This window comes from Desmodus rotundus, chromosome 7 (genome assembly GCF_022682495.2).
Source record: "Desmodus rotundus isolate HL8 chromosome 7, HLdesRot8A.1, whole genome shotgun sequence".
NCBI lineage: Eukaryota > Metazoa > Chordata > Mammalia > Chiroptera > Phyllostomidae > Desmodus > Desmodus rotundus.
This window is the reverse complement of record NC_071393.1, coordinates 25,531,034-25,551,158: the sequence shown is the minus strand read 5'-3', so window position 1 is coordinate 25,551,158 and position 20,125 is coordinate 25,531,034. Positions and strand designations below refer to the sequence as shown.

Below are 20,125 nucleotides of genomic sequence, written 5' to 3'. Positions count from 1 at the left end.
TCATATGATATCTGGGATTTGCCTCAAAATAATATGGAAAGGGGAGATGGGTGTGTATGCGGATGAAGCAGCATTGCACACTGGTTGGATTTTGGTACTTAGGTGACGTGTATATGCTTACATTTTTTTAAACTCTTCTTTCTATTTCTTATATGTTTGAAATTCTCAAAAATGACCATCAGACTTCTGGTCAAGATGGCGGCATGGGTAAACACGGTTTGCCTTGTTGCACAACCACATCAAAATCACAACTAAAATATAGAACAACCATCACCCGGAACCATCAGAAATTGAGTTGAATGAAAGTCTGACAACTACAAAATTAAATAAACCACACCCATCCAGAATGGTAGAAGGGATGCAGATGAAGAATGGGCTGGTCCCACACCCACATGTGGTGGGTAAAAACTCGGGAGGGATATCTCGGGAGCCAGGAGTCCCAATCCCAAACCAGGCCCCCCAGCCCAGGTTTACAGTGCCAAGAAGATAAGTTCCCATAACTTCTGGCTGCAAAAACTATCTGGGATTTAGCCAGTTAAAGAAACTTCTAGAGTCCCAAGCAGTACCCCTTAAAGAGCGCACACACAGACTTACTCAGACTACCTTCCTCTGAGCTCTAGCATGGGGTAGCAGCTTGAAAGGCACCAGTGGCATACGGGGAGGAACTGAAGTGTCTGGCATCAGGGTGAGAGCTGGAGGACAGCCTTCTCCCAAACAGAAAGGTGGGTAGAGGCTATTGTCCCTTTTCTGAGCATTCCCCCCAACAAAGCCACAGAAACAGCAGGCAGGTGCCATATCTGAGACTCCATCAACCTGGCTAACACTGTTTTCCTGGCCCTGGAGATCCCCTGAGACTTCATACCACCCAACTTACTGGCCTACCCAGCCTGTTAACTGTGACTTTTCCATATAAATGGCTGGTCTTTGCTCATGCTTCACAACTTCCTAAATCCTATCAAACAAGTAACAGCTAGCTTCAGAGCCCCCGGTTCCTATACCTCTTGTCAAGTGGCCCCCAGGTCCAGCACTAGCAGCGGCCAGCCTAGATTCACAGCTTGGTTTTACCTGGGAATCTCTAAACCCAGCACAAATAGCAGCCATCTCAGATTGTTTTATAGCTCACACAAGTAGTGGCTGACCTTGGCCTGCACGACACATAAAACCCCAGAATCAGTGCACACAGTAGACAGCTACAGACCACGTCAGCGCACTACTACCCTGTCCCTGCACAACTGATCCTCCACAGAGGATGGAGCTTGGTGGTCAGGGGTGACAACCAGTCCTTGCAGTTGATCAATCCCTCCCACTGATCTGCCAACAGCAATCAGGCCTCAACTACAAGAGGAGAGTGTACTCAGCTCACACAGAGAGCACACCTCAAATACCCAGCTTGGATGATAGAGGAGGCTGTGCCACTATACTCTACAGGAAACCTACTATTTTAGGCTATGCTACCAAGACAGGGAGTCATAGCAGCTCAACCTAATACATAGAAACAAACACAGGGAAGCTGCCAAAATGAGGAGACAAAGAAACTTGATGCAAATGAGAGAAAGATCAAAAACCCAGAAAAAGAACTAAACAAAATAGAGATAAGCAATCTATCAGATGCAGAGTTCAAAACACTGGTTATAAGGATGCTCCAGGGACTTAGTGAGGACCTCAACAGCATAAAAAAGATACAATCAGGAGTGAAGGATAGACTAGTTGAAATAAAGAACAATTTACATGGAAACAACAGTAATGGATGAAGCTGAGAATCAAATCAATCATTTGGAACCTAGGAAGCAAAAATAACCAATCATAACAACAAGAAAAAAAAATCCAAAAAACTGAGGATAGTGTAAGCAGCCTCTGGGGCAACTTCAAGCATTCCAATATGCACACCATAGGGGTGCCAGAAGGAGAAGAGAAAGAGCAAGAAATTGGAAATCTATTTGAAAAAAGAATGAAAGCAAGCTTCCCCAATTTGGTGAAGGAAATAGACATGCACATCCAGGAAGCACAGAAAGTCCCAAACAAGACGGATGTAAAGAGGCCTGCTCCAAGAAATATCATAATTAAAATGCCAAAGATTAAAGGTAGAGACAATCTTAAAAACAGCAAGAGAAAATCAGTCAGTTACCTACATGGGAGTTCCCACAGACTGTCAGCTGATTTCTCAAAAGAAACTTTTCAGGCTAGAAGGGATTGGCAAGAAACATTCAAAGTCATGAAAAGCAGGGACCTACAGCCAAGATTGCTCTACCCAGCAAAGTTATCATTTAGAATTGAATGGCAGATAAAGAGCTTCCCAGACAAGAAAAAACTAAAGGAGTTCATAATCACCAAACCATTATTGTAAGAAGTGCAAACGGGACTTATTTAAGAATAAAAAAGATCAAAACTATGAACAGTAAAATGGCAATAAATACATATCCATCAACAATTGAATCTGAAAAACAAACTAAGCAAACAAGAAAAACAGAGACAGAATCACAGATATGGAGAGTGTTTTGACGTTGCCAGATGGAAGAGGGTAGCGAACGATGGGTGAAAAGGTGAGGAGATTAAGAAGTAGAAATAGGTCGTTACAGAATAGCCATGGGGATGTAAAGTACAGTATGGGAAATGGAGTAGCCAAAGAACTTGTATGCATGGCCTGTGGACATGAACAATGGTGGGGAGATTGCCTGAGGGAGTGGGGGATGCTGAGTGGAGGGGGGACAAGAGGGGAAAAGCAGGAAAACTATAACAGCATAATCAACAAAATGCAATTTAAAAAATTCTCCACGGTAAAATGGTTGTTTTTTAAAAGAAATTTGGAATGTAAAATGGGCATAAGTTAATAACAAATTGGATATGAGGCCAGGGTAAGTGTGAGGGAGGTGTCGGGAATGACCCTGGACCTAAAGTGGTGCCCTTCTATGACTTAGAAAATGATAAGCATGAACCATGTTTCCAAAAGAAAGCCATCGATCTATTTGGCCTTGTTGAGTCTGAGGTGTCTTTGAGACAACCAAGCAGAGTAGAGGCAGTTAGAAGGGTAGATCTAGAGCTGGGTAGAGACCTCTGGGCTAGTGGTATGCATGTAAGAATCAATAGCTTGCAGAGTTTATATGAGTGAATGGGGTTGCCTGGGCATTGGCTCTCAAACTTGAACATGAATCCAAATTACATGGGGAGTTTATTCGAACACAAATCGCTGGGTCCCAACCCCAGAGCTTCTGACTCATAGGTCTAGGTACGATTTAAGAATTTACATTTCCAACAATTTGACGGGTAATCCTGAGCTTCAAGTTGCAGGGAGTGCTCAATAAAACCAAATGCTGCTCAAAAATCCAGTAGGATGAGGGTAAAAAATGTTCTTTCAATCAGCAACTTAGAAATAGTTGGTGGCTTTAAGGAGATACATATTGGTAGAGTGAAGGGAAGATCAAATTAGAGGGGTTGAGGAGAAGGTGCAAAAATAAAGAACCACAACAGTTTTGAGAAGTTTGGCTGTGAATCCTGTGAAGGGGAAGAAAAATAGTGTTGTGGCCGGGGGCGGGGGGCGGGGGGGTGGGGGGCTGAGGGCAGATGTAAGCAATAAGATCAAACCACTGAGATTAAACCACTACCCTCTTCCTTTAATTTTTTTAAACATATTTTATTGATTATGCTATTACAGTTGTCCCATTCCCCCCCCACCCTTTATTCCCCTCTGCCCTGCACACTCCCTCCCACCCACATTCCCCCCCTTCAGTTCATGTCCATGGATCATACATATAAGTTCTTTGGCTTCTACATTTCCTACACTATTCTTAACTTCTCCCTGTCTATTTTCTACCTACCATTTACATTACTTATTCTCTGTACTTTTTCCCCTCCTCTTCCCCTCCCACTCTCCCACTGATAACCCTCCATGTGGTCTCCATTTCTGTGATTCTGTTCCTGTTCTAGTTGTTGGCTTAGTTTGTTTTATGTTTTTGTTTTTCTTTTTTGGGTTCAGTTGTTAATAGCTGTGAGTTTGTTATCATTTTACTGTTCATATTTTTTATCTTCTTTTTCTTAGATAAGTCCCTTTAACATTTCATAAAGTAAGGGCTTGGTGATGATGAATTCCTTTAACTTGACCTTATCTGGGAAGCACTTTATCTCTCTGCCCTTCCATTCTAAATGATAGCTTGCTGGATACAGTAATCTTGCATATAGGTCCTTGCCTTTCATGACTTGGAATACTTCTTTCCAGCCCCTTCTTGCCTGCAAGGTTTCTTTTGAGAAATCAACTGATAGTATAATGGGAACTCCTTTGTAGGTAACTCCTTTTCTCTTGCTGCTTTTAAGATTCTCTCCTTATCTTTAATCTTGGCTAATGTAATTATGATGTGCCTTGGGGTGTTCCTCCTTGGGTCCAACTTCTTTGGAACTCTATGAGTTTCCTGGACTTCCTGAAAGTCTATTTCCTTTGCCAGATTGGGGAAGTTCTCCTTCATTATTTTTTCAAATAAGTTTTCAATTTCTTGTCCTTCCTCTTCTCCTTCTGGTACCCTTATAATTCGGATGTTGGAATGTTTTAAAGATGTCCTGGAAGTTCCTAAGCCTCTCCTCATTTTTTTGAATTCTCATTTCTTCATTCTGCTCTGGTTGAATGTTTCTTCCTTCTGCTCCAAACCATTAATTTGAGTCTTGGTTTCCTTCCCATCATTGTTGGTTCCCTGTATATTTTCCTTTATTTCACTTTTCATAGCCTTCATGTTTTCCTCTAATTTGTGACCATATTCAACCAATTCTGTGAGCATCCTGATTACCAGTGTTTTGAACTTTGCATCTGATAGGTTGGCTATCTATTTATTGCTTAGTTGTATTTTTTCTGGAGCTTTGATCTGTTCTTTCATTTGGGCCTTTTTTTTTCTTTTCTTCTTTTTTTTTTTTTTTTTTTTTTTTTTGTCTCAGTGGGCCTGTTACTCGGTAAGGAGCAGAGCCTTAGGTGTTCACCAGGGTGGGGCAACCCACTTCACTATGTTGTGATGCTGCCTGTGGGGGAGGGGTCTGAGAGGAAACAGTGCTGTTTGCTCTACCCTCCGCCGGTTTTCAGTCACTTCCCCCACTACCCACAAGCAAATTGGGCCCTGCTGGTGCTGATTCCCAGGTGGGTGGGTTTGTGTATGTTCTAGGACCCTGTGGGTCTCTCCAATGAGCTCTCCTCAACCCCACACGTGTTTTCAGTCAGAGGCTTTGAGGCTTTATTTTCCCGCACTGGAACTCTGGGTTGCAAGGTCTGTCTCGCTCCCCAGTTGTTGTTCCTCCCGGTTATCTGCACAAGAATATGGGACCTGCTGGTCCGCCAGCTGCCACCTTGCCCACCAGCCACCACCTTGTCGCCAGTCCTCTTCTCCCAGCTGCCCATCTCCACCCCTGCTACCAGTCTGGATGAATGTTTCTTCTTTAACTCCTTGGTGGTCAGACTTCCATACAGTTTAATTTTCTGTCAGTTCCAGTTTTTAAGTTTTTAAGTTTGTTGTTGTCCTTCTTTTGGTTGTGCAAGGAGGTGCAGTGTATCTACCTATGCTTCCATCTTGGCCGGAACTCTTCCTTTAATTTATATTTATATATTTATATACATGCCCTGGCTGGGTAGCTAAGTTGGTTAGAGCATTGTCCTAACATGCCAGGGTTGCAGGTTCAATCCCCAGTCAGAGCACATATAAGAATCAACCAATGAATGCATAACTGGGAAAACAAATTGAGGTTTTTCTCTCTCCCTCTGTCTCACCCCTCCCCTTCCTCTCTCTCTCTCTCTCTCTCAAATAAATTAATAAAATAATATAAAATAAACCACCCATTCCCCTTCTGTAAATGAGTTGTATTTCAATAGCTGCATCTTTAAAATCTATAGTTTTCAAAAACCAAAAGCATGGACTTTAATCTTGGATATTCTGGCATCTTTCATAGGGATGGTTAAGGCTGTTGGCGCACAAGCTTCTTCCCTGAAGTAACAGGTCTGGGGAAACTGCCACTCTACAGGCTGATAAAATTGGCTTCCACCTTCATTTATTTCATCATTGACTCATTCATCCATTAAACATTCATCACATACCTATTATGGGCTAGACACTGTGCTAGGCTCTGGAATTACAGTGGTGACTGACAAGAGTCATTACAATTACAGTGGTGATTAGAAGAGTGTTAGAAAACTGCAGGGAGCTCTCAGAATATATGTGGGGTCTAATGTAACCCCGGGAGTCGGGGAAGGTGTCCTTGAATGAGTGGTGGTCAAGAAGAGATCTGAATTCCACTTTTATGAAATGTCCAGAATCCGCAGATCTGTAGTGACAGAAAAAGTAAATAGATTAGTGGCTGCCTGGGGCTGAGGAGTTGGCGGGGCGGGGGGGGGGGGGGGGGGGGGGGGGGGGGACTGCTAACGTGTATGAGTTTCTTTTTGGGATGATGAGTGTGTTCAAAAATTTATTGGGTTGATGGCTGCACAGTTCTGTGGGTACACTAAAAGCCATTGAATTGCATACTTTTTTTAAATGGGTGAATTCTATGGCATTTGAATTATATATCAATAAAGTTTATGTATATGTTTATATAAATAATCTGAAGACTGAGAGGAATTAGCTAAGGAATGAAATATGTCTTCACAGAGGGAAGATTTGCATTAGGGGAAGACAGTGGCCTTTTTTTTTTAGATTTTATTTATTTATTTTTAGAGAGAAGGGAAGGGAGGGAGAAAGAGAGGGAGAGAAACATTGATGAGAGAAACATCGATGAGACAAACATCAATTGGTTGCCTCTTACATGCACCCCATCTGTCTGTTCCAGGACCAAACCCACGACCCAAACATGTGCCCTGATTGGGAATCGAACCAGTGACCCTTTGGTTCCCAGGCCAGTGCTCAATCCACTGAGACACACCAGCCAGGGCAAGAGTGGCATTTTATTTTTTTTTTAAGATTTTATTTATTTTTAGACAGAAGGGAAGGGAGGGAGAAAGAGAGGGAGAAAAAAATCAATGTGTGGTTGCCTGTTACACACTCCACACCAGGGAACGTGGCTCGCAACCCAGGCATGTGCCGTGACAGGGAATCAAACCAGCAACCCTTTTCTTTGCAGTCCCGTGCTGAATCCACTGAGCCACACCAACCAGGGCAAGAGTGGCATTTTAGATGTGAAAAAAAAAATTCTGTGATGGGCATGTGCTTTGAAAGAGTATAATGAGAGATGAAGTTGAATATGTGGAAAGGACCCAGATTGTGTGGTGTTGTGAGACCTCTGCTAAAGGTCTGGGACTGTATCCTAAGAACAACAGGAAGCCATTGTTAGGAGATATTGTTACTGGAAAGGGGTCCTGGCCCTAAGCTGGTTTGCCCAGGGCCAGCCCGTAGTGTGTGGGCTCTTCACTTCGTGTAAGAAAGATTTCACAACACAAGCCCAGGTGATTTTTGAAAGTATATTTATTAAAGCTGGGGACAGTGAAACAGGGAAGGGCTTGGGATAATGGAAACAGCAGGAGCCAAGCAGGACTGCCTTGGCTCTCTGGAAATGTTATAAAAAAGAAGTGAGCCTAGACAGGGCTGCTTTAGCTCACTGGGAACTCAAGAGAAAAGGGGGCCTTGGAGACAGGTTCAGGGGGTGAGTCCAGCTGCCACTGTCCATTGCTGCCCTGGTTGCAAGCCTTGTGGGGACCCTTAGGGTCAGGTGATGCAAGCCTGTGGGGGAAGAAGAGGGGGAGGGGTAAAGGAAAGGGGTGCCTGCTGCTGGAGGGAACACTTGCTCTGGGACCTTTGTTTGGAGGGGTTTTGAAGGCTGGGGATTAGGGGAGATCTTTGGAAGGATCTCAATAGAATATTCATCAGCTTTATGCTGATACGCCAAAATGAGATTTATTCCCTTACTTCCACTGTCCTTGGGTGTGGTTAACAAAGGGCACTCTTTGGATTAACGCTATCTATCCCCCTGAGTCACATGATTTAAGCTATTTACCCTCTGGTTGGGGAGGAGAAGTGGAAACCACTTACTCTTAAGTGTCCTTGGTTTAGGGAAAATAGGATTTACTAGATTTACTGCTTGTTTAACTGTCCCACCTGTCCCGGTTTACTAGCCTGTCCCATTATGGCCATGCATTATAATTCTGGCTACCATGGATGGGGAAGAGACAGAATACCTGGGAAACTAGAAAAGTGACATTTCAATTCTCCAGGCACAAGGATGGTGTCTTAGATTAGGATGGTGGCAGCAGAAACGGACAAATTCGGCGGGACTTGTTGATGGATTGGAATTGAGATGTGGTAGAATGAAGTAGCGAAGCTGACTTGCTCAACTGGGGGGATGATGACATGGGAAACTAGAAGACGTGCAGCTTCTGTGGGGGGGGTGCAGGATTAATTTTTAATAGAGTTGGGGTGATCTAATGTGGGAGCGGGATGGTCTGTGCGGTAAGGAGCTCTCCTCCATTGAATTCTTCCAGGCAGACTAGATAGAGATCTTTCCGTCGAGTAGAAAGCATTCGTGCTGTAAAATATATTGTGAAATAAATAACAAAGTTTCCATTCATTCACCTCTTAATAGTCTAACACAGAAAGTGACTTTATAATTTTTTTGCCAGAATTTGGTCCCCCAAAAGTTCATGGCTGAAATACAAAATGTATTTGCCTGAAATGTGAATTCCTTAGAATCATCCACACCAGGTTAGTAATTAAAGGTTCCTAATACTGTATATGTTTGTTTGTTTGTTTTACCTGTGTGCAGGATTCAGTTTCATAAAATCCTTCTGGGATTATTATTTAATTTAGTGTCACAGAAACGTGCCTGTATTCCACTACCCAAAAGCAAGTCTCTACTAGTCCAGGAAGAAAAAGATGGGAGGCCGCAGAAGCCAGAGATTGACCCTGCGCAAAGCCAAAACAGAGAAGAGGGCTCCTACGTAGTTAATCTTTGTATTTTTTTTTTCTCCCACATCAGCTCCAAGAATCTAGCACTGTGTCCTAAGGGCCCAACTGTATCTTGGTTAATTGATTCTCCAGACCTGGGATAGGGGGTGGGGGCAGGTAAGAGGATGATAAAAGTTGAAAGCGGGGTAACATGAAAAATAGAGAAGCACAAAAGGAAGGAAAGGGAGAGGAGACAAGAGAACGTTTTAAGGAAGGCTATTTTTTTTTGTCAGTGCTGCTAGTCCTGCCAGGAAGGGAGATGCCACCTCAGTCCCTTGCCTAATGGTATTTTATTGACTGTCCTATTAAATGTCCTAGGCGAGATAGACAGGATTAGCTTGACCACTGTTAAATAGAAAACCACAGGCCCAAAATGGAGCCACTTGGGCTAAATTCCATGACCTCACCCCCAGATTTCATACCTGACCCAAATGCAGTTTCAACCTTTTCCAGGAATGCAGTCTTAGTCTGTCACCTGGGCCCATTCCATCCCCCAGAGGAAGGTGAGGCAATCTGCCTGATGAAACCTCCTGCTTTCACCTAAGGAAAGGTAACCTTGCCTGAGACAATCCTTTCTTTTGTTTTGCTAATAACTTTCTTGCTCTTCCCTATTTCTGCCTCTGGAAGCTTTCCATATTGTCTGGAAAACTTGCTAGATGGGATGCTCCATAAAAGTCAGTTAGACCTTCAGATTTACTTCATTGAATTTTTTTTTGTTGTTTTTTAGTTTATTTATTTTATTAACTGACAGCTATCAGCAGACAGGGGAGAAGTCCGGACCACTGCCTGTATACTGAATTGGAATACTTAAGGTAGGAAAGGAGGCAAATCTCTAATTATGAGCCATAGAATGGATAAAGGGCATGACACGAAGACATCTAAGGGGGGAACTGGGCGAGAGTGGCAATGGGGAGTGTGTGGCTTGCTGTTACTCTAATGAATCAGTGTTGAATCCACTCGTAGCCAGGTGTTAACAGAATTTTTGTTCTTTGATACTTCTTTGTTCCCACCCTGAGTCCTCCCCAGTTTTACCCTGTGCGAGCACTCTAACACACCCCCTTCGGTGCTTCAAACCCCCCCCTTCCCGCGCCTTGCTCTCCTAGGGTAAACATTCTGCCTGTTTTTGTTCTGCTTCTTCAAATCTCGGGACAAAACTTTCTGGGCCTATTCACATCTTTCTGGTTTTCCTAAACTCTGAAATGGGAATAATAAACATGATGATGGGAAAAATAGTAAAACCTATGAATTACAGGTGCTGCGAGAATTAAATATTATATGCATTTGAAAATGTATATAATTTGGAAACTGCAGGAGACTATAAAATTAGACGTTTTCATTACCTTTATTTCGAAAGTGATTTCGATTGTTCATATTAGGGTGCTAGGGTGCTTAGCTATTTGGGTCTCAGGGAGAGGATTAATGTAAGATGTTACCCCGAAAAATCCACTTTTCTTCCACGTGGAAGTCAGCTCGCCTTGCACAAAGCACTGTGAAAAGGTGTCTTTCTGTTTAAAAGCTGGAGGCGTGGGAAAATAAAGTATGCAAATACAGAGCGCCCGAGGTGCTCTGGGTCTCCAGGCCCCGAACCCCACTCCACCTCCAGGTACCCGGCAGGTGGGCTTCACCTGGGGGCCGTTTCCGCCTACTGCCCTGAGGGCCCCTCTTTACCACCTGATCTGGATCCTGAGCGCGCGCCTATTAGGCCTGGGGAAGCCAAGACTTAGGGTCCTGGGAGTTCTAACTCTACACGATTTTGCCATTGACCTAGAACTCTAAAACCTCCCCAGGTAGTACCCGCCACTTCGGGGTGTCCCGCACACTGCCCCCGTGGAAAAGCCCGGGAAGTGATGGCGTGATAAAAAATGAGGTTATAGGTCGTGGAAAGAATAGGCGTGGGTCTTGCAGCAGCTCTAAGTGTCCCGTGTTGGGGGAAGAGACAGACTTGGGACTCGATTTCTCCAGTCATTTCAGAACAGCACGTCTCGCCAGGACTCCCAAGGAAATGCTAGAGCAATCTCAAGGCACTGAAAGGATGCCAAGAGATGCAAAAGCGGAACGGAATCCGAGTACCTGGCCGGGGTCGGCTGTCTGCAAAGTGGAACCCTCACCTCTCTGGGGGCCACCTTTTGGCAGGCCAGTTTCCAAGTGTGAAGTATGGGAGGATTACCAGCTCACCAAAATGGGGTAGGGTGTTCCGGTTTCAGCCCTGCTACAGAAGCCACTCGAAAAAACAGTTTCTTTCGTTTTTAGTTCAAAGGGGAAAAAAATGCAAGCGTGATCCATGCCCAGAAATGCTTCTTGTCGTGCAAGCAGGAAGTGGGCTGAGGGGAAAACTAGAGGAAAGACAAACTGGGCAGAGCTTTTGCAGCATATAATGTAAATTTGCACTTGTGCGTGTACGCAGAGGTACACACACAGTGTGGAAACCCGAGGGTAAGCAGAACGAGCTGCCCACAGTTCAAGTCTGGTCGACCGCGAGCTGCTCCTTCTGCGCTTGCGCCAAAATTGTGGGTTCCCCACCACTACCACCCCGCCCACCCCCGTCCGCCCCGCCCCCGAGCCCGCTGTGCCCCGCCTACTTCCCCTCCCCTTTCCAGCCCTGCCGCCTGCGCAGAGCATTGTGGGACACAAACAAAGTGCCCCCAAACAGGCTGGAGTGAGCGGAGCGGCAACGGCGGCGGCGCCGTCCCGCACGCGCGCGGCGGCGGCTCCCTCCCAACCTCCCCCTCCCCTCCCCTCACTCCCCTTCCCCTTCCCCCCCCAGCCAGGAAAACGCGAGCCGCCGTCGCTGCGCTCCTTAAACCGCTGCCTGCCTTCGGCCAACCGCCCCCAACGGCCATCCCCTCGCTCCTCCCCTTGGGCTCCTCCGAGCACCGCGGGCGCTTTCCTGCCGCCGCTTCGCACTCTCCCGCCTTGCGGGCACGCTGCCGCTGTGCGCCGCCATGCCCCGGCCGCGGGCTGCTCACCGGCCTAGGCGCGGCGGCCCGAGATAGGGTCCCCTCAGCCTCCCGGGGGAGGAGAGAGGCCGCGAGCTGCGCGCTCCGCCCCCTCCCCCCGGGCTGTCGCCGCCGCCACCTCGCAGCCTCAGCCTGGCGGGGAGGAGGAGGAGGAGGAGCAGCAGCGCCAGGCCTCCGTCCCCGCGCCCGCCGCCCGCAGGTAATGGGGAGGGGAGGGCGCCACCACGGGCAGCCAGTGTCCTCGGGGCACTCCTGCCCAGGGGCGGGCACGGTGCGCCCCCCATCGGGGCGCCGGACGCAAGGGCAGCCTGGTCTGGTCACCCCATCTGCCCCGGGAGGCACCCCACGGAGTCCCCTCAATGGCATTTAATCCTCCGGGGAGGAGACTGGCCTTGGGCCCCACGGTTGAGGAGACATCCCCCGATCTTCCGGGCGCACGCCCATGTGCCCAGCACCCTGGCCGGAGGAGGCTCGGGCGTCCCCTGCCTCCTCTCACCTGGGCGGGCCGGGGCGCCCCGACCTGGCGGCCGTTTCCCGCTCGCCCCGCTGCTCTTCCTCTGGGGCTGGCAGGGAAGGGACAGCACGTCTTCAAAAGGGAAGATGCGGCCACCGCTCTCCCTCTCTACCTGAGGATCCCCCGCATCTGGCGGCTCCCTGCCGGCCTAACCTGAGGGGGTCACCTGGAGCGAGATGAACTAGCACGTTAGCACCGAGGGAAGGAAGTGACGTCCTCGTGAGTTACAGTCTCGACCAGAATTTAGGGTAAAGCCCAGTAATGTGCACTTCATTGGAACTTACCAAAATGAAGGCAAATTTCGGTTTTTTTCAATAGGTAGGTAATTAAGTAGATCGCTTGCGCTGGGAAAAAATCCTCTCACTTCCAGGGATTTTAGTACAGTTTTACTCGCTATTGGCTAATACCAGAGGCACACTCAGTTTGATGGCAGATAGTTTGGGTAGGTGTAGTTTTGGTTTGCCTGTGGCTGTCTAGGGTTCCCATTGGAATGATTGGATTAAAAATGTATTATGTAAATCTTCACTTCCTCCATTACTTCGTGTTGACTGCCAGGGGGTGATTTTACCTAATGTTGTTTCTTATCATGGAATGTGAAAATAATGAAAGGAATGTTTTCCTATCGGTTTGTACTTTAGGGTGATTGCACTCATTAATTAGGAAAACCAGATTTATGTATTTTATGCAACTGCTGCTAGGCATTTGCTATGTGATCTTATTTAACTCTCAGAGCAACCTATCGATTTAAACTGAAGCTTCAGTTTTATAGGTGAGACTCAGACTTAAGTGATACTAAGTAACTTGCTTTAGGCCACACAGCTAGTTAGGTAATAGAGGTGAGATTTGTGCTCAGATATAATTCTATTGTACAGGTATTTTCTCCTGTACCTCTCAATACAGGTACAGTTTATTTTAAACTTTATTATGAAAAATTTCAGTCCTGTGGGAATTGAGAAAACAATGCAACGAATATTCCACCACCTAGATTCAGCGATTAATTGTTTGCCATCTTGTTCCCCGCTTCTCCCTTTCCGTGTGTATCTGTGTGTGCTACCGTTTGAGAGCAAGTTGCAAACATCATGACAGGCAACTATTTCAGCCTGCGTTTGCTAAAAATAAGCACATTTTCCTACCAGTCCCAATGACCAACATATATAAATTTCCCTTAGTATGTATTCCAGACTCTCTTTGGGAACACCCCCACCCCCACCCCGCACCTCCCAACTGTATTCAGTCAAGATTCATGCATTGCGTTTGGTGATTATGCCTTTTTAAAAAGAATACCCATCTCCTTTTTTTCTGACAATTTACCAAATTAATTGTCCTATACAATGTTCCCACATTCTGAATTTGTCTGTTTCCTCATAGTATCATTTAATTTATGACTCTATCCCCCTGAATTTCCTGTTGCTAGAAGTTAGGTCGAAAGAAAAGCTTGATTCACTTCGAGTTAAACTTTCTTTGGCAACAATATTCAGTAGGTGATGCTATGTACTCGTATTTCATCAGAGGAGGTACATAATATCAGCTTGCCACACTATCAATTATGCTAAATGTGACCACTTGAAGTGGTGACTACAGAGATACAGTATTACAAAGGTATAGTTTGCCTGTCTGTGATTTGTATGTGATGTTGCGGTACTTTAACACCAAGCAAATATCCTGTTTCTGACTGCCTTTTTTGCTTGGTGATTTTAGTATCCATTAATGACTCTATACCAGTTATTTTACTGGAGGTTTTCTGTAAGAAACACTTTCTTCATTAATCTGGGGTGAACTAAAGTTCCTCCTAGAAATACAAAGCAAATGTTTAATTTCTTCTCTTTCATTATCAATTTTCAGAGTAAAGAGCTGGGGAAACATCACCCCCAATGGTGGCAAGCGAAATTGTTTCTCCCCTCTTTTTTTATGAGATACCACTATGGGCTCATGAGTTTATTTATTTATTTATTTTTGTAACCATTACAGTTGTTTTTCTTTTTGGTGATCAAATTGTCCCAAGTTTGGACAGTAGGACCCTTTTCAAGTTGGCTCCTATGTCTTAACACTGGTCCTTACCATTACCCTTAGAGTGCTTTTTGACACATAGTATCCCAGGCTTGCCTTGTTAGTTTCTTTGCTCTAGATCCGGAATGGGCGATTTATCTAAAGAGTCTTGGTTCTTTTTAGTGAGAAATGGTGTATAGGAACCAAGATCCGGGTGTTTGGCATATTCATTGCTACTGGAGTGTCATTGCTTTTAGATCCTTTCAGGGGAAAGAACTAAAATTGGCGTTTTACTTGCTTGCATAATCATAAATTCATAGTGATACATCCAATTCAAATTTAACATTGCAGACTTGTCCTTAACTTCTGTGATTCTACAATTGTCTCTTTTGTCTTAGCTAAAAATCTTGGTGCTTAATAAAATCAACATACTTGCTTTATCCTACTATGTATACCTAAAATCATTTCAAAATTACCATACCAATATTATTATTACCAGTAAACTTCTAAGTTTAAGATTTTTTTTTTGCATTTTTGTCCTTAGAATTACTACAAGAAGTATGTATAATCAGATTATTTACTGTGTTCAGAAGTCACTTGAAAATACTTTTCTCTGTCTGGTTATGCTACCAATTCGATACGGTTCATTGGTTACATTTTTTATTTTAGGGTTTTATTTTTTAATTTCATTTTTGAATATGTAAAATACATACATGGTTCAAAAGTCAACAGTTCAAAAATGTTGTAAAGGTATGCCTAAAGAAGCCTCACCCAAATTAGTTTGTAAAATGAAGTATTCTGTACCTTTGCCATATCTTTTAAAAGCTAACATATTCTCATATATCTTAACTGCAGAAAGATTAGCACTGGACAAAGTATGTTCCTTACTTGAAATATTGTAAGAGTGCTTCTTGTAAAATTTGCAGTTAGATTCTGATTCCTCTGGCAAAGAAAAAACACTGAGACTAATCTGTAGAGGTGAGCAGAGAAGTAGACTGAAGTTTTTCCTGAAAATCATGTCTTTAAAGAGGTTTGTAGTTGGTAGAAGTTTTATGAATCTGTGTTGTGTATACCACACAAAACTGGCATACATACACTCTCTGCAGATACAAAAGGCACTTGGACATGTGATCAGTGAAGATAGCACATTTTGTTTGGATTGGGCAAAATTTGATAGAAATTGCATTTATGGCTTCAAATGAGAGTTTAAGAGGGAGCAGTGGTCGTCTAAGAGTAGGCAGCACAATCAGGCGGTTTATCAGCTGCCTGTGTCCAGGTGCTGAAAAGCAAAAGATGTCTGTTTTAATATATGCACTACCGCTGCTTTTGGTGAGAGAAAGGATATCTATTTCCTTTACGAAGTCCTGTGGGAAAACGGGGTGGGGTGGGGGGGTTGTGCTTTGGACCCATTCACCTGCATTGTCTTTAATCTTAGTAAAAACAGACTACCTAAGATTATTAGAATACATAGACGATGAAACAAGGGCCACAAGCAGGAGTGTAGGTGTGTATAACTACGGAGCAGCTGGACCCTTGGTGGTAGGTTGAATGGGCTAAATACAGTGATGATGATGATTGCTAACTTTTGTTGAGCCCTTTCAAAAAGCCAGCACTATGTTAAACATTTTTATACATCATCTCACTTAAATCTCACATTAACCTATTGGTATTGCTGTTAGTATCTTACTTAGCAAGTAAGAACATCAATATCCAGGTTTCAAACTCAAGTCTCTTGGTCTTCAGAGTTAGCACTTAACTACTTTGCTATAGCTGACAACTAAATATAACACATCGTAAAAGTGAGTGTATTTCCATTCGCCGTGAGTTAAACTACATGACTCATTTTTGTCCTGTGTCCACACTGAAGATCACCTGCCAAGAGCCCCATATGCTTGTCCTGTCTCTACAGACCTTGCTTCAGAAACTGCATTTATGTAGCATTTTAATGGGCATTTAAAAAGTCAGAACATCAAAAATCAAGATGGATTGATGGATGGATAAATATGTGATAAAACAAGTATACTAGAATGTTAATGGTAGAATCTAGGTTTGGCTATTTAGGCATTAACCTGTCAAATTCTTTAAATTTGCTCTTTCTCAAATTTTGTATAGTAAAATGTTAAGAGTGATTAAAAACATGTTCTTATTGAAAACATTATTGACAGTTGCATAAAAACCAGTAACATGCTGTATACTTCATGTTTACAGTGGTCTTCTGAAACTTTTAGTAAATACTCCTGGCCTAGCAAAGGGTAAAAGTATTTTATCACCGAAAATGATCAGGCATCAAAGACTGTTGTAAAGGGGTTTCCTTTATTAGGGGGTTCCTAATTAATTATGTTCCTTCCCATTATAATTTTAAACTATTTTAGTATTACATATATTGTGCGTGTATGCGGTACACATACACACACCCTGCTATGGAGCATTTTCTTTATATAAGCATTAAGGGCTGGTTTACTTCAAATACCACCACACTCATAACAAACAGATAGTTTTTCATGTACCTCAGAATGGTCGCTTGAAATTTATCTCCTTTAAGCCAAAAGCTACACTAGTTTTTCTTTGTTCTTTTTTATTATTAAATTTGTTGGGGTGGCATTGGTTTTCTTTGTTCTTTATATTAGAAATACTCCCCATTTTAGGCAGTGAACTGGAAATCTCTAGATTCTTAAAGGATCTAAAATAATGATTGTATGTGTGCCTTTAAAAATATAAAGATATATTAGATTTATATTACATTCCTGCTTGAAGGGCACATTGAGTATTACATTAATTTCTTCACTAACGTTATTATTAGTGCCAAGGGCGACCTTAGCCAGCACATTTTTACATAACTGATCCTGGAATAAATCACTGACTTGTATCATTGTCGTACTTCACAGTGATGATTCTGCCTTTTTAAGAGTGAAAACCAGTGGATGAAACTTACTTCACTCTTGTTGGAGAACATCTTTTCTCCACATTAAATGTTCTTCCGTTTTAATAATTTTCCTCATACCTTTAAAAAATACCTTAAAAATACAAATGTTTGATACCCAATTAGTTGGCAACGTTAATATTCTATATTGCTATCCTTCGACAGGTATTAAATTGTGTATTTATGTTGGTGTGGTTTGTTATCCATTTGGTTTTGCTTGTTCTCGATGTATTCAGCCTAACTACAAACGTCTTGGGTTAGCATGTAACCAAGATCATGAATCTCTGGAATGAGGATTTGTGGAACTGCTATCTTCTGGCTTCTGAAGCAACTTTTGATAATTGCTTTCTAAAGTCATTTTCTCTTTAACTCAGTTATTAACCTACTAAGTATTTGGTCCTAGCTTACTCTTACTAAGTAAGCATATATAATACTACTGCTATTAAATATTTTATTTGTGCTCTTTGGTAAAATTAGGAAATTCTTTGGTCCAAACAAAGAAAAGGAAAGGGTTTTCAGAGGCTCAGGCGTCCGTACTTTGCTTGATTCCATTTTTCTCTTTTACTGGTGTTTACTGGTTGTGCATGTGTTTTCATTCACTTCTACCTTTTTCTCATTTCTACAGGACACCTCTCTGGGTTTTACTTTTTCCTTCGCTCTTCACTTTTCTTCCTTTCTGCTTTCGATTTTCCAACACTGCCCACTTCCTTTTTTGTGGCTTTCCCTTACTGTATGAGGACACTTTCTTTTATCTTTGGTACCTTTTGTGTACAACATAAAACTATACAAGCCATACTTTTATGAGACTTGTTTCTCTTTACAGGAATCACTGCCTTTCTCTTGGCCTTTTGGCCCACCTGGTACCATTTCCCCCCCCCCTATTGAACCAGGTTTACTTAGCTTTACTTTGAGAGGTAGTATAGCTGAGCATACCATCTGAGGTCAGATCTTGACTCATACTTAGTAATGGTGCAGCCTTCTCCGCACTTCATTTTCCTTATTGCTGAAGTAAAGATACCAAGTAACACCTATCTCAAAAGGTTGTTTTAATGAAAATTAAATTATTTAGTATGTAAAAAAGTACTTGTGAAAAAATGCCTGGTACATATAAATACTATTTATTTTATTGATATTTTTTAAGAGAGAGAAACATCTATTTGTTGTCCCACTTATTTATGCATTCCTTACTTGATTCCTGTATGTGCTCTGATTGGGGATCAAACCTACACGAGATGACACCCTAACCAGTTGAGCTACTTGGCCAGGTCTAGGTACTAACTGTTAACTAACAATTACTATAATTTTTTAGAAATTGATTCAAAGCCACTGATTTTTATGACAGTTTATTGAGAAAGAACTCAAAAACCATAGATTATTGCCATACAAATTTGTGGTCTTCAATTTCAGTTGGTTCTTCAGTGGCTCCTAGCCGTTCTTTTTATGTTCTACATACATATTTCTCATCTTTCATTTTCCTCAAAATTCTCCTATGTCTCCTCTCTTTTCAACAAGCTACCTCCACCTATAACTTCAAAGAGAAAAGCCAAAACCATCTGTCGCTTCTTACCACCCAACTATAAACCTCACTGTACCTCCATCTGTCCTTTCCTCTCCTCCCTTTCACTGGGCCAGTTCTTTACCTGTGCACTGAATCTAGTCCTTTCTACCTACTCAGGGAAGTTATGTTACCTGTTACCACCTGTTCTTCTATTTTAACTTTTCCTCCTCTGTCTTTTTTCAGCAATAATCAAAACATTCTCCATATATTTATTTTACCACAATTTTAAAAAATCTGGGAGTGGGAAAATTGTCTAGTAGCCCCCCATTTTATAAAAATACGGTATCCTCTATTGAGCCCTTATTTCCCTCCACCTAACCCTTTGCTCTATCTTTAGAACCAAACTTCTTGAGATTGAATCGTCTGTACTCAAGATTTTCACTTCCTCATTTCTGTATATTCTTTACCTTTGTCTGTTGCATTCTAACATGTAACTCTGTTACCCTTTCCTTATGTGCTATTACAAAGTCATCAGTGACTCCTGTGGCTAAGTTAAATAGGCTTTGGCCTATATCTTGTATGACCTTTCAGTAGCATTTGACCTTGTCAACCACTCCTAGAAATGTTCTACACCTTTGGTTTTTAGAACACTCTACCATCCTGGTCATTCTGTGTGTCTGTCTCTCAGGTTTTCCTTCCGCTGATCCCCAGCCTCATTTTTACCCCTTCTTTTTTTCCCTGATTAGTTTAACTAAAGGTTTATCAATTTTGCTTATCTCTTGAGAGAAACAAGTTTTTCTATTTATTTTGGGTTTCTCTGCTGTTTTTCCTAGTTTCTTAAGAATAGGCCACTGATTTTTTCGTTGTTGTTCTAACAAAACTTTATTTGTAAAAACAGGAGGTGGATTGGACCACTGATTTTTTTTTTTTTTAAATCCTCACCTGAGGATATGCTCATTGGTTAAGAAAGAGAGAGAGACATCAATCAGTTGCCTCCTGTACACACCTTAACCAGAGATTGAACCCGCAACCTTTTTGGTGTGTGGAATGGTGCGCCAACCAGCTGACCCACCCAGCTGGGTCATTCATTTTTTAATTGTAGAGAAATACACGTTAAAATTTTACCACCTTAACCATTTTTAAGTGTACAGTTCAGTGGGATAAAGTACCTTCACTTTATCAGGCAACTGTCACCGCCATCCATCACTAGAACTTTTTCATCTTGCAAAACCGTACTGTGCCCATTGAACAATAATCATGTCCCTTTCCCCCCAGTCCGTGCAGCCACCCTTCCACTTTCTGTCCCTTTGAATTTGATTCCCCAGAAGAGTCATGTAATTGGAATCAGACAATATT

General features: G+C 42.8%; 1 protein-coding gene and 1 long non-coding RNA gene across 4 annotated transcripts in view; one reads left to right on the top strand and one right to left on the bottom strand.

The window, feature by feature from the left end:
• Positions 1-7,413: 7,413 nt before the first annotated feature.
• Positions 7,414-12,769, bottom strand: LOC123479426 (uncharacterized). Its single transcript, XR_006655037.2, has 3 exons — positions 12,348-12,769; positions 8,129-8,475; positions 7,414-7,673 (listed from the first exon to the last, which is right to left on the bottom strand). It is a non-coding gene; the product is annotated as an uncharacterized lncRNA (long non-coding RNA).
• ZBTB44 (zinc finger and BTB domain containing 44) overlaps positions 11,530-20,125 on the top strand; it is a 43,150-nt gene continuing 34,554 nt past the window's right edge. For all 3 annotated transcript variants that reach the window (XM_053928023.2, XM_053928021.2, XM_053928024.1), the window contains exon 1: positions 11,530-12,050. The gene's annotated coding sequence lies outside the window, so the exon portion shown is untranslated. The remainder of the gene's footprint in view (positions 12,051-20,125) is intronic.